A 13,098-nucleotide genomic window follows, 5' to 3' on the forward strand; every position below is an offset into this window, starting at 1 on the left:
TTTTAGATGTACGATCCTCACACGGCGGCTGCCCAAAATTTCTCCCTCTTCCACTCCAAGCTCCCCAAACCCTTCTCTGAACTCGATCCAGCCCCAAGTTCTCTTTGGTCTCTCTCTCATCCTTAGCTGCTGACTTCTGTTAAATCGGAAGCTCTTCGGTTTTTTTGAATTTAAAAGGCAGCTATGCTAACCACTATACCATCAACGCCGTGGCTCTTTTTTGGATTTGGCACAATAAAGGAACCCAGAAAGAAACTCTCTTTCTTATAACGGAGGAGGCTTGGCGGAGAAAATAGAGATTGCAAACATTTCTAATTTTGTATTTTTTCTCTTTCGCATTTGAAGCCAGCCAGCCAGCCAGCCAGCCAGCCAGCCAGCCAGCCATCCATCCATCCATCCATCCATCCATCCATCCATCCATCCATCCATCCATCTATCCTATCTATCCATCCATCCATCCAAATTGGCTGTGAAGCTTCCACTTAAATGCAAAGCTCTAAAGAGCAGGGTAAGATCCCTGCCTTGAGAGATAATAATTTAATTGGAGACAAAAATTAAAAATGGAAAAAGTAAGGTGTTTGGGAAGTAAAGAATGTCTGCCCCTGGCACGTAGTGGGTTCTTCAGAAGCGTTTGTTGACTCGCGTGGGAACTAGCATTGACTGAATAATCATCGTTAGTGAGCTCACTAAGCATTTATTTGCCAGTCAGGCTCCATGCAAACAGGTGATGATGAAGGTGGACATTTCCCGGGCTGCAAACTCCTCTCCAGGGGCCAGACTAACGCTTCCTGCCCCGTACATCCAATCGTGTTGGGCCTACACGGCTCCTCACCTGGGGCCTGGAACTTTTCAGGGAGCAAGGAGACAAATGTGCACAGTCATAGGCGGGGGCGGATCGACGGGAAGGGGCTACCAGGCCTGGGCAAGAGCTCGCCGAGGCGACTCCGCTGCTCCAGATCTCGCGGGGACCAGCCCCAGGAGAACTGAACCAGCATCCCGAGGAGCAGCCATGGGGACCCGGCTCCAGCTTCTGGGCTGTGCCGGCCGGCTGCGCGCGCCGAGAGCGATCTAAGAAGAAGTAAGGCGTGTGTGCAGTGCGCCTAGTGGCAGCGGGGAAGGAGTGAGGAGGAAGAATTCCGACGACACCATTTAACAGGACAAGGAAGAAATGCTGTAAATGATTACCAGGAAAAGACAAGCATGACAATTGGACGCAAAGCGCTCAGTGATAGTTTACTCCGGAGACAACCAGAAGCGTGCCGAAATAGCTCAGTTGGGAGAGCGTTAGACTGAAGATCTAAAGGTCCCTGGTTCGATCCCGGGTTTCGGCAGCTACTTTTAAATCCTGACCTCAAGAACTCAAATTTTGTAAGACTCTCCGTCCACGATACCCTGGCCCGTTCCTTCAAGTCCAAGCAAAAACTGAGACTTGAAGAGTGAACGAGGAATGAAACAGCCGTTCCCAGCCACCCCCAGGAGCAGGAATCCTGCGCACAACCGCTTCCGGGCCGTTTCCCGGCGGCGCGCGGAGAAGCTTCCGCGCCTGCGCGCCGCGGGGCCTGGGGCCGGGACCCGGAGCCACCCTGGGCGCCCAGAGACGCGAACGACCCAGGCTGCCGTGGCGAGACTGGCCAGGCGCCCCCTCGGTGGCTGGTGTGACAACCGAGGCTCCAGTGGGAGGAGGTCTGGTCTGTCCACGGGGCCAGCAGAACACCTTCATCCCAAGTTCATCGCATTCCTTCTAAGTATCCGAATTTGAAGAAAAAGCAAAACTGCTGCGTGCCCAGATGGCCCCCACCTGGCGTTGCCGGTGAACGGAACCCAGTGCTGGTTATTTCTGGTTAGAGGCGCATGGAGGCCCGCCCTGGGATGGTGCCACCAGGTTACTTGCCCAACGGTGAAGGATGGCAGCTTTACAGCTCCCCGACGCATCAGACTAAAGAACGTTAGCCAGGGTCTGCACCGGTGGTTCTCAAAGTGCTGTCCCCAGGTAGGCAGCATCAGCACCGCCTGAGAACTACTTAGAAATGCACATTCTCGGCCCTGGATAGACAGCTCTGGCGGTGGGGCCCGGCAGCGGGTGTTTAAACAAGCCACGACTCTAGACGTTCCTTTCTATTTCTAAAAGAGCCCTTGCTTTCCCAAGACTGTTGCTGTGAACCAGCTTTTTCCTTTTGCTGTCTTTTTCACACTTGAGATAGAACTTTGACACGTGCTCGAAATTACTATTTCTGAGATTTTTTGTTCTCACGTGTGGGTGGGCGTGGGTATGCAGGGGCATCAACTTCCCGGCTACCTGTGGGAGCCCACCTCAAGGCCAAACTGGTGTCGTACAGTCAAGAAAATGGAGGCCCAGAAGCCTGATGTTATCTTGTATGACTGGTGGGAACTGAGCCAAGACCCAAGGGGAGAAGTTGCAGGGATGTAGATCTAAATTTTAAAAATAAGAAATATATATTTGTGTCGTTGGAAAATAGAATAGTCAGTTTAGTGAGGTGGCGGGTTGCTGGACAGCAGATGAAGGACAATTGTGAGATGTATGCATTAGGGTCTTGCTTATTTTCTGGTTCTGCTGTTTTGAGGGGGAAGGGAAACTCATATTTATGAAGTACTGTGTGTTCTCCCTTATTCAGTCATTCTCTAATTGGACGTTAATTCCTAACCTCCCACTAGGAGCCAGCATTATTTGCTCTTCATAACAACCTTATGAAGTACATATTATTATCCCCATTTGACACATAACAGCCTTTCCAGGGTTGCAAGAATTAAACATAAGCTATGTCTGTTAGGCAGCTAACATTGCTACCTCCTAAATGTTATCGTAAGTGAAAAGTTGTTGAGATATATAATTAAGAAAGGTGTGAATAAACATACAGGCACTTGTATGAGGGAAATAAAAGTTTTTATCTGGCTCACCAGAAAAGGCTCTATGGAGCAGTGGGTCCTCACCCAGAGAAGAGATATATATATGTATATATACATAAAATATATAGTATATATGTACATATTGTATATATAGTGTATATTATATATACTATATATATTTTATATATAGAGAGAGAGTAGTAGTTGTTGTTTTGTTTTATTTATTTATTTATTTATTTATTTTGAGACGGAGTCTCACTCTGACGCCGAGGCTGGAGTGCAGTGGTGTTCCGGGTTCAAGGGAGTCTCCTGCCTCATCCTCCCGAGTTGCTGGAATTACAGGCACCCACCACCACACTCAGCTAATTTCTGTATTTTTAGTAGAGATGGGTTTTCGCTATGTTGGTCAGGCTGGTCTTGAACTTCTGACCTCAAGTAATCCACCTGCCTTGGCCTCCCAAAGTGCTGGAATTATAGGCATGAGCCAGAGTGCCCGGTCAAGAGTAGGGAAAGATTTAACAGGAGTGCCACCAGCTATCACATTTCTAAAGAGTAGGGAAAGGATACAGGTTCTGGGGTGACAGTGACTTTCATTTCAGACAACCTGAGGTCTGAGCACTCTGCCCAAGATAGTGTTAGTGATGGTGAATCTGTGCGGGTCTGCAGCAACCTCAATTCTTGCCTCCTCAGAAGAAAGAATTCGACTGAGGGGCATAAGGCAGAGTGAGAGATGAACGCAAGTTTTACAGCGGGAGTGAAAGTTTTTAAAAAGTTTAGAGCAGGGTCAGGCATGGTGGCTCATGCCTGTAATCCCAGCACTTTGGGAGGCCGAGGCAGGCGGATCACTTGAGGTCAGGAGTTTGAGACCAGCCTGGCCAACATGGTGAAAACCCCATCTCTACTAAAAACACAAAAACGAGCTGGGCGTGGTGGTGCAAGCCTATAATACCAGCTACTTGGGAGGCTGAGGCAGGAGAATCCATTGAACCCGGGAGGCGGAAGTTGCAGTGAGCTGAGATTATGCCACTGCACTCCAGCCTGGGCGACAGAGTCAGACTCCGTCTCTTTTTTAAAAAAAAAAAAAGTTTAGAAGCAGGAATGAAAGGAAGTAAAGTACACTGGGAAGAGGGCTAAGTGGGCCACTTGAGAGATCAAGAGCCCTGTTTGACCTTTGACGTAGGGTTTTATATATTGGCATTTCCGGGGTCTTGCATCTCTTCTTCCCTAATTCTTCCCTTGGGGTGGGCTGTCGCATGCCAGTGGCCTGCTAGTGCATGGGAGGGGGGCATGCAGAGTGTGTTTACTGGCATTGTACCCATGCTCACTTGAGGCATTCTTCCTTTACCAGCTGAATGTTCCTAGAAGGTCATGTACCAGTTAAAAGCCGCCATTTTGCCTCTTAGTGCGCATGCTTCAGCCTACTCGCCCAGCTCCTGAGATCTTACCAGGAAACTGCTGATGACCAGTTTTAGGTTTTTTCTGTTTGGAGCCTGCCTTTCCCTAGTGCTGGCTGCGACCAATTACCATTTTAGAGAAACAGTGTAACAACCACCTGCCTACCACTTGTTGGTCTCCTGACATTCCTTGGTGGGGAGAGGGGCTCTCCTGCCCTGCTGGTGCCTGACTAGCTCCCTGCTGAAACAGTAAGACCAGCTACTGGCTATTGGTGTGGGTGGGGGAAGGATGGAGGCGCACACCTGGTTAGTGCCAAAGATAAACCAGACACTAGGTAACGTGGTAAGGACAGATGGTAATCATAATGTACTATTGCAATAGGGAAGAGGGTCCAGCGTGAACTGAACTCAACTTTGATTTGTACAGAGGTGACTGGGCATTTTGAAGGGACAATGAGGGATAAGGGAGAGAAACCAGTGGGACTTCAGCAGAGTCAGGAAGGTGAAAACTGACAAAGGATTGACGCATGTAAATGCTGATTAGGCAGCTGTGTCTGCTAGCTGGCAATGATCAAAGTTTGGATTCTGTCCTTCAAGAGACTGGGAGACACTGCCTCTATCCTTCATGATGATTACATTGTAAAGGAATGGTTTTTAGGTCCTTGATTGCCTTTGTAGGAGATACACAGCCATCTCAAAGGGACAGAGGAAGGAGTCACAATTGTAAGTCGTTTTTAGTAAGTGCTCTAAGAAAGTGCCAGGAGCCTTTCATCAGATGGTGCATAGAATTTTTTTGGCAGTCTTGGGCTTTCTCAAGCAGGCACTCTGAGGGGGTTGAGGCCTGGTCTCGAAGGGGACTCAGAGAACCCTGGCTAGCATTTGTCAAGGAGAGAATCCCTGTCATTAGAAGCATGAGGAGGGGAGGGTGAAGTGGGGGAGTTAGGCAGGCCTCTATTTTTTGGTTGAGAAGGCTTTTCAGGACTTGTGGCAGGGAGGAGTGATCGGGAAGCAGGTGGGCAGCATTAAAAAAATACACACACCAGTTATATATATGAAATAAAGGAAGACCACTACATGAGAAAGCAAAGGCTGTTTATTCAGAGCTTGCTATAGCAAGGAAGTCAGCCACCATCACTGGCATTTGGGAGAGACTCAAAGGCAGTCAGGGGAGTGGAAGAGCTTTACAGCAGACACAAGGGATGGCTTCAGGTGTACCCCAATTGGAGGGTGTTGGTCTGGGAAGCTGGAGTTGGCTGAGAACCGGCAGCCATGTGATTATTTAAGGAGCCTTTTGTGGTTGGTCCTAAGTTGGAAGTGAGGACAAAAATGAGGAAAGCTGTCAGTTATTGATCAATTGCTGGCCGTTTGGGATTAATTATTACAAAAGTTGTTGTTTAGCTTCCCAGATTGTTGTTTCCCAGACTTCTTGAAAGTCTGGCTTTAGCAGAGGGGCTTGCTGGACTATTTATTGTAGATAAGGGGTTGGTTTCCTGGGCAGGTTATGGTCACAGTTCTGTTTTTATGTATGGTCTGACCATGGCCCATTTGCATATTCAGTTTTATAATATATATTTTACCTGAAGAGCAAAAGTCTAAAAATGTAATCTGATCATTTTTATCATCTTCTGAAGTGTGATGTGCTCTAATAGATGGCAAACACTGTCACTTCCCAGGAGTGAAGGCTGAGAAAGATTGAACATCAGGTGTCTCCTGGGAACCCAACTGATGCCACGATCACACTTTATAACTTAGGAGGCTATAAAGGGTGAAAGGTGGGAGAATAGGGTCACCCCTTACTTTAGAAAAGAAATGCTTTCAGTGGGAAAGAACACCATCATCATGAAACATTTACAAGCATTAATGCTCAGCCCAGCTATTTTGTCAGCAGAAAGGTTGTGAATGTCTCCTCTTGCTTCAGGCAATTTATCGGGGTGGGAGCAGAAAGGCGTCTTTTCTCAAATTTCCTTGGAAAGCTTTTTAGAAAGAAACCTGGGACATATGCCTTGTCTGGGGAGTTTCTAAGATGACACACAAACGTATTGCTGAGCAAATGTTTATTTCTTAATTGTTTTAGGTACTATATTCATTTTAGGTCGGAACTGTGATATAGTGAAGCTGCTATAATTTTTATACATAATAAAACCAGATGAGTATTTAATAATTCATTAAGGCCTTTTGTGTAATCAATGTGTACATACATTAATGCTCATTTCATTAGTCTTGGATCATACTTATCCTCTTTTAAATGGATGGTGGTTTATAGTTTACTTTTGTTATACTATTTGTCATATCTCAGATTTATTTGATGTTGAGTTATTGGCCAGAAATAAAACTTCTGTGTGGATTTGTTACAGATTCCAGGAATATACAGTTCCTGTACAATCATCCTTCATATGTAGTGTCACAATGGATTACATTGTTTAGCTTCCTTTTCTAATGGATTATCTTGGAGGATCGTCTGCAGTCCCTGCTTAGGCGAGGGCCCGCAGACAGCCCTGCAAATGAAGCTGGACAGTCTGAGCAAGGGAAAAACTCTTCATCTCAGACACCAAATGCACACTTTAGCTCTGTAAATTCTAGTGTTCCTATAATGAGTTGTCTTAAAGCAGGGAGCACAAATATTTTGCTATTCACTACCTAAATATTTCCTATAGTGCATCTTGAGCAAACTCGCTTTCCCCACATAGTTCACTGACTCCCTAGTCCAGATAATCAAAAATAATGAATAATGACAGTCACCATTTATGGAGTGTTCTCTATGTGCTGGGCATTCTGATCAGCACTTTTCATACACAATCCCATTAAACTTGTCAATAATCCTTTGAGATAGGAGGCATAATTGAATACAAATAAATAGAAAAAAATGCATGCTACTAGGAATGCTGTTGTGAAAAATCAGCATAATTTTGAGATGTACTAAAATGAAACATGAGCTCTAAGTATAAAGTATTAGTTCTTCTTTCATACATTGCATTAATGAGATCCATATAGCGCCCTTGTTTTTTTTTTTTTTTTTTTTTTTTTGAGACAGAGTCTTGCTCTGTCGCCCAGGCCACAGTGCAGTGGTGTGATCTCGGCTCACTGCAACCTCCGCCTCCCGGGTTAAACCGATTCTCCTGCCTCAGTCTCCTGACTAGCCGAGATCACAGGTACCCACCACCACGCCTGGCTAATTTTTGTATTTTTAGTAGTGATGGGGTTTCACCATGTTGGTCAGGCTGGTCTCAAACTTCTGACCTCAGGTGATCCACCTGCCTTGGCCTCCCAAAGTGCTGGGATTACAGGCGTGAGCCACTGCACCTGGCCATTTTTTTCAGTTTTGATTAACTCAACTTAAAAGGAAAGGGTTAAGAAAGAATAACAACATGATTAGGAGAGAGATTCATTTTAAAAAACAACAATAAATGGATATGAACTAGATTTGCCAAGAAAAAAGAAGCTAAGGGTAATTTGATTATATTATTATTTTTTGAAATTTTTTTATTATACTTTAAGTTCTAGGGTACATGTGCACAATGTGCAGGTTTGTTACATATGTATGCATGTGCCATGTTGGTGTGCTGCACCCATTAACTCGTCATTTACGTTAGGTATATCTCCCAATGCTATCCCTGACCCCCTCCACCCCACTCCCCACAATAGGACCCAGTGTGTAATGTTCCCCTCCCTGTGTCCAAGTGATCTCATTGTTCAATTCCCACCTATGAGAACATGCGGTATTTGGTTTTCTGTTCTTGTGGTAGTTTGCTGAGAATGATGGTTACTATTTTCAAATTACTATTTTTTCAGTAGTATATAATTTCTAGGAAGATACCACAAGAAGGAATGCCCTTAGATAAAGGCAGGAGAGAGTTCTGTTAGAGAAAGACAGGAACCATTCGGTCTGGGTGATTAGATCGTTTGACCTAGTTGTGTTACAGGAAAGTATCCATCCAAGATTGGGTGAGCTAGACAACTGCTGTCCAATAGCCATATCTGTGTTCAAACAGAACTGCTAGCCAACTTTTGGCATGTTTGAAAAATCTTCTGAGTTGTTGTTTCTTTGTGCTTGCTGCTGCTGATGGTTCGAGAAGGAATGGGGTGGATTGGCATGAGGTGTGTACAGGGGTAGAGACAACAAGGGTGGTGGCCTCACTGGATGAATTCTGTTACCTCCTTATCTCTTAACACTAAGTATGACTAGAAGCAAAACCAGCATCTGTCCCTGTGGCTGTGATGAGTTAGTGTGCACATCATAATCATGTGCCCTAGTCAAGCAAAAACAGAAAGCACTTGGCATCCTGAGATAAACCGAAAGAAACCCCCCAACAGGATCACCCTGTCTGGTTAGAGGCCCCATAATAAATGAAGCCATGAGACTTTCCTGAAAGTTATTTATTCTATGTCAAAGAATTTTTTCCGTGACCAGTTCAAAGCTAATGGATGAAAACGTCCTTTGTAAATAAGCTACTGTGACAAAATTGCTGTTTTCCCACCATGAACAGAGAAATTGTGAACTTGGCAACATTGGTACTCTTGTGTGTGAACGTGGGTGTGTTTTGGTTTTTTGGGTTTACTTCAGGGTTTCCTGTTTATTTTTGTTTGGTGTTTAAGCTAGACTTTTGAAAGCCTGGACACCCTTGTTTAACTTTCATGCAAGTAAATAACTTTTTGTTTTCCTAAATGCTTTTCACAGAGCTGGTTCCAGAACAAAACATTTGCTTAAAGATAGACTCAGTGTTAGAAAAGTGAAAATCAGAGACCTTCGATTGAGCCTCAGGCAAATGGAAAGGTGGGGAATTGAACCCATGAAGCAGGAGGCAGTATGTGATGATAATTAAGAAAAGAAAATTGCCATTCCATCCTCAGTGGCCTTGTGTGAAGGGAATAGGCATTTAAAGATGGAACAGGCCAGGTGCGGTGGCCCTGTAATCCCTTACACCTGTAATCCCAGCACTTTGCGAGGCCAAGGCAGGTGGATCACTTGAGGTCAGGACTTTGAGACCAGCTTGGCCAACATGGTGAAACCCTGACTCAACTAAAAAAATACAAAAGTTAGCTGGGTGTGGTGGCGCACACATGTAGTCCCAGCTACTTGGGAGGCTGAAGCAGGAGAATTGCTTGAATCCGGGAGGTGGAGGCTACAATGAGCCGATATTGCACCACTGCACTCCAGCCTGGGCAACACAGTGAGACTCTGTCTCAAAAAAAGAGATGGAATGCCCAAGAATTCTTGGTCGGTGTGGAGACATGCTAATGTTTGAAGTGCTTGTATAGTAACACAGACATTTAAATGATGTGTCCTGGTAAAGGGGAAGCATACATGCTGCCAGTCTGTTTCATGTCAGTTTCATGATTACCTGGAGGGAAATTTGATAGGCAAGTAGACTCCATAAAATTACCTAGGAAACGGGTATTGAGGTACTATATACATTTACCTGTATGAAGGCAAATGATGGGACTGATGTTTTCCTAAAATCCATGGTCCTGCTTCTGGAGTCCCTTCCATGACCCCTGTGCGTAGCCAGTGCAGAGCCCCTTCCCTCCACGTTTGTGTGGTTCTCTTTGAATTAAAAACATTTTTTTATGGATACATAATAGTCATACATATTTATCGGATACATGTGATGTTTTGATACAAACGTACAAAGTGTAATGATCAAATCAGGGTAGTTGGGATATCCATCACCTCAAACATGTATCATTTCTTTGTGTTGGGAACATTCCAAATCCACTCCTCTAATTGCTTTAAAATATATTAGGTTGGTGCAGAAGTAATCGCGGTTTTAAAATTGCAAAAACCACAATTACTTTTGCACCAACCTATACAATTAATTATTAACTATAGTCACCTTATAATGCTACCAAACACTAGATCTTTTTTTTTTTTTCTTTTTTTTTGAGACAGAGTTTCGCTCCTGTCACCCAGGCTGGAGTGCAATGGCATGATCTTGGCTCACTGCAACCTCTGCCTCTCGGGTTCAAGTGATTCTCCTGCCTCAGTCTCCCGAGTAGCTGGGATTACAGGTGCCCACTGCCACGTCCAGCTAATTTTTGTATTTTTAGTAGAGGTGTGGTTTCAGCATGTTGGTCAGCTGGTCTTGAACTCCTGACCTCAGGTGATCCACCTGCCGCGGCCTCCCAAAGTGCTGGAATTATAGGCGTGAGCCACTGCATCCGTCCTGAACACTAGATCTTATTCCTACTATCTAACTATATTTTTGTGCCCATTAGACAACACCTCTTTATCTCCACCTCCCTGCTACTCTTCTGAGCCTTAGGAAACCATCAATCTACTCTCTATCTCCATGGAATCAATTTTTTAGCTCCCACATACGAGTACAAACATGGGTTCTTTGTCTTTCTGTGCCTGTGATATTTCACTTAACATAATGTCCTGCAGTTCCACCCACGTTGTTGCAAATGACAGGATCTCATCCTTTTTATGGCTGAATAGTGTGTAAGTACCACATTTGCTTTATCTATTCATCTGTTGATGGACTCTTACATTGAGTCTATATTTTAGCTATTGTGAATAATGCTGCAATAAGCATGGGAGTGCAGACATCTATTAGATATACTGATTTCCATTCTTTTGGATATTTATCTAGCAGTGGGATTGCAGGACCATATGATCTTCCATTTTTTTTGTTTTGTTTTTTGAGGACCCTTCATAGTGTCCTCCACAATGGTTGTACTAATTTACATTCCCACCAACAGTGTACGAGGGTTCTCCTTTCTCCACATCCTCACCAGCATCTGTCTTTTTGATAAAAGACATTTTAACTGGGGTAAGATCATATCTCATTGGGTTTTGATTTGCATTTCTTGGATGATTAGTGATGTTGAGCTTTTTTTCATGTACCTGTTGGCCATGCATTTGTCTTTTTTTGAGAAATGTCTATTCACATCTTTTGCCCATATTAAAATCAGATTATGTGCTTTTTTGCTATTGAGTTCTTTGAGTTGCTTACATGTTTTAGCTCTCTTTGAAATTTGATCCTCCCACAGTCTTTCTCATCTTTACAAAGCATCTGTAATTATTGATTCTACTTTTCAGGTGGTGTCTTAAATGGCCCAAGCAATACGTCTTTCTAACATTTGGACAATGTGAACAAAGGTTTATTCTCTTTCTGCAACCCTTAGTGCCCAGAGCAGAGCATCTATTCCACAATTTGTCCCTTCTTTCTTCCTTCTCATCCTATCTTCTTTTTCAATCTCTTTCTTCCACCTCAGAGAATCTGTTCTTACATTTTAAAGCTGGAAATTTGAAACAATGTTTTATATTAAATAATTTTTTTTAGAATTGATAATTGAGGTACATGGTGGAAAATTCAATCAGAAAAGGAAGTATACAATGAAAACAGTCTTTCCTTTAGCTCTGAGTCTAAGTTCCCCTCTGCAGAGGCAAACGTTGTTACTGGCTTTTAGTATATTTGTTCATAAGTTATTGTTGTATGTCTATGCACACATTTATATATATATATGTGATACATATCCCATATATATGTGATATATATACATATATATCACATTTAAAACAGTGTCATTATTATGCACACCATTGTAAAGCTTTTATCTAAAGATGCACATTACTTCTCCTTTTAATGCTGCCAACACCATACTTTTCCTTTCTCCTTTTTTTTTTCCTCACCGATTCTAAACCTGAACTGAGCTTTTAAACCATATTTTGTATTCAGAGGCAGTCTCACCCAGTAGCAATCATGTTTATGTTCCCTAATTGATTCAAATTCTAAAGATAATATTGGAAAGTAATTTAATATTAAATCCATAAATTATATCTCTATTTGAATAGTCTGATCTCTTATCCCAGGAACAATTATTTTATAATTATTTTACAAACAATAATTTTGTTATTTGTAAAATAAATAAAACCAGAAAATTTGGTTTTATTTCTTTTACAAAAGGAAGAGCTGATTTGTTGTGCAAGTTTAGCTTTGAGTATGCAGGAATGAAATCCAGATGTACACAGAAGACACACTCCTCTTTTAAGCATTTTCTAATAATAGGTTGGTAAATTGCTCATAGAAAAATGCACTCAGATGCCTGTTTATTTCATATCTTATTCCTCTAGCATCACCTTAATTCATACTCATCTTTCAAGTTCTCTCGGGTTTTGAGTCTTCTTGAAAAGTTTTCCATGGTTTAAACTAATATCCAGCTCTTTCCACTCTGACCATCCTGAGAGCTTGCAGTCTGCTATGCTCTGGGCATGTGATCCTGTCCCAGCTTTCATTCTCTGTGTTGAATGTGTGTGTTCTTCCTCATGGCAAAATTCTACTGCCCCTCAAAAGTTGGGTTTGATTTCAGGAAGAAGAATTTTCATGTTCTAGTAAAAAAGCGGGGGGCTAAGAATTTTGTAAAAGGTCATAAAAGTCTATTGGAGTTCTTTGGAAATGCAGGTGTTAATGTGTCACCTGGTGGTGGTCGGGACTGAAAGAGGTTTTGTGACCTGGAGTAGCTGGAGGGGTGTGGGCTGATAACCCCTAGAGGCTAAAGTAGTGCCGGGCTCTCAGAACGAAAGGAAAAGGGCAAGGACAACAGGGAGAGCCAAACTTCGTGGGTAGAAGCAGACAAATCCTGAGAGAGAGAGAGAAGCAGCTGAGTAGCTCAGACAGTTGATCTAACATGTTAGGATGGGGAAGCTTCTGAAAATGATCTTCATCCCAGGCAAAGAGAGAAACTGCAACAAGAGAGCCTGAATGCCACTTCATTCTTTTTCAGTCTGAGTTCTCAGTTGCACTCGTGATGGGCAGTGGACAGCCCATAACCTGAACGAACCTAAAAATCCAAGTTCAGGGCTCATTACAATGGTCTATGAACTCAAGGGTCTATACCC

The 13,098-nt window shown here is 43.4% G+C and overlaps 1 non-coding gene across 1 annotated transcript; it reads left to right on the forward strand.

Annotated features, from left to right (window-relative positions):
• Nucleotides 1-1,258: 1,258 nt before the first annotated feature.
• TRNAF-GAA (transfer RNA phenylalanine (anticodon GAA)) lies at nucleotides 1,259-1,331 on the forward strand. The gene has a single exon. It is a non-coding gene; the product is annotated as a tRNA-Phe (tRNA).
• The last annotated feature ends 11,767 nt before the right edge of the window (nucleotides 1,332-13,098 follow it).

Source organism: Macaca nemestrina, chromosome 16 (assembly GCF_043159975.1).
Source record: "Macaca nemestrina isolate mMacNem1 chromosome 16, mMacNem.hap1, whole genome shotgun sequence".
NCBI lineage: Eukaryota > Metazoa > Chordata > Mammalia > Primates > Cercopithecidae > Macaca > Macaca nemestrina.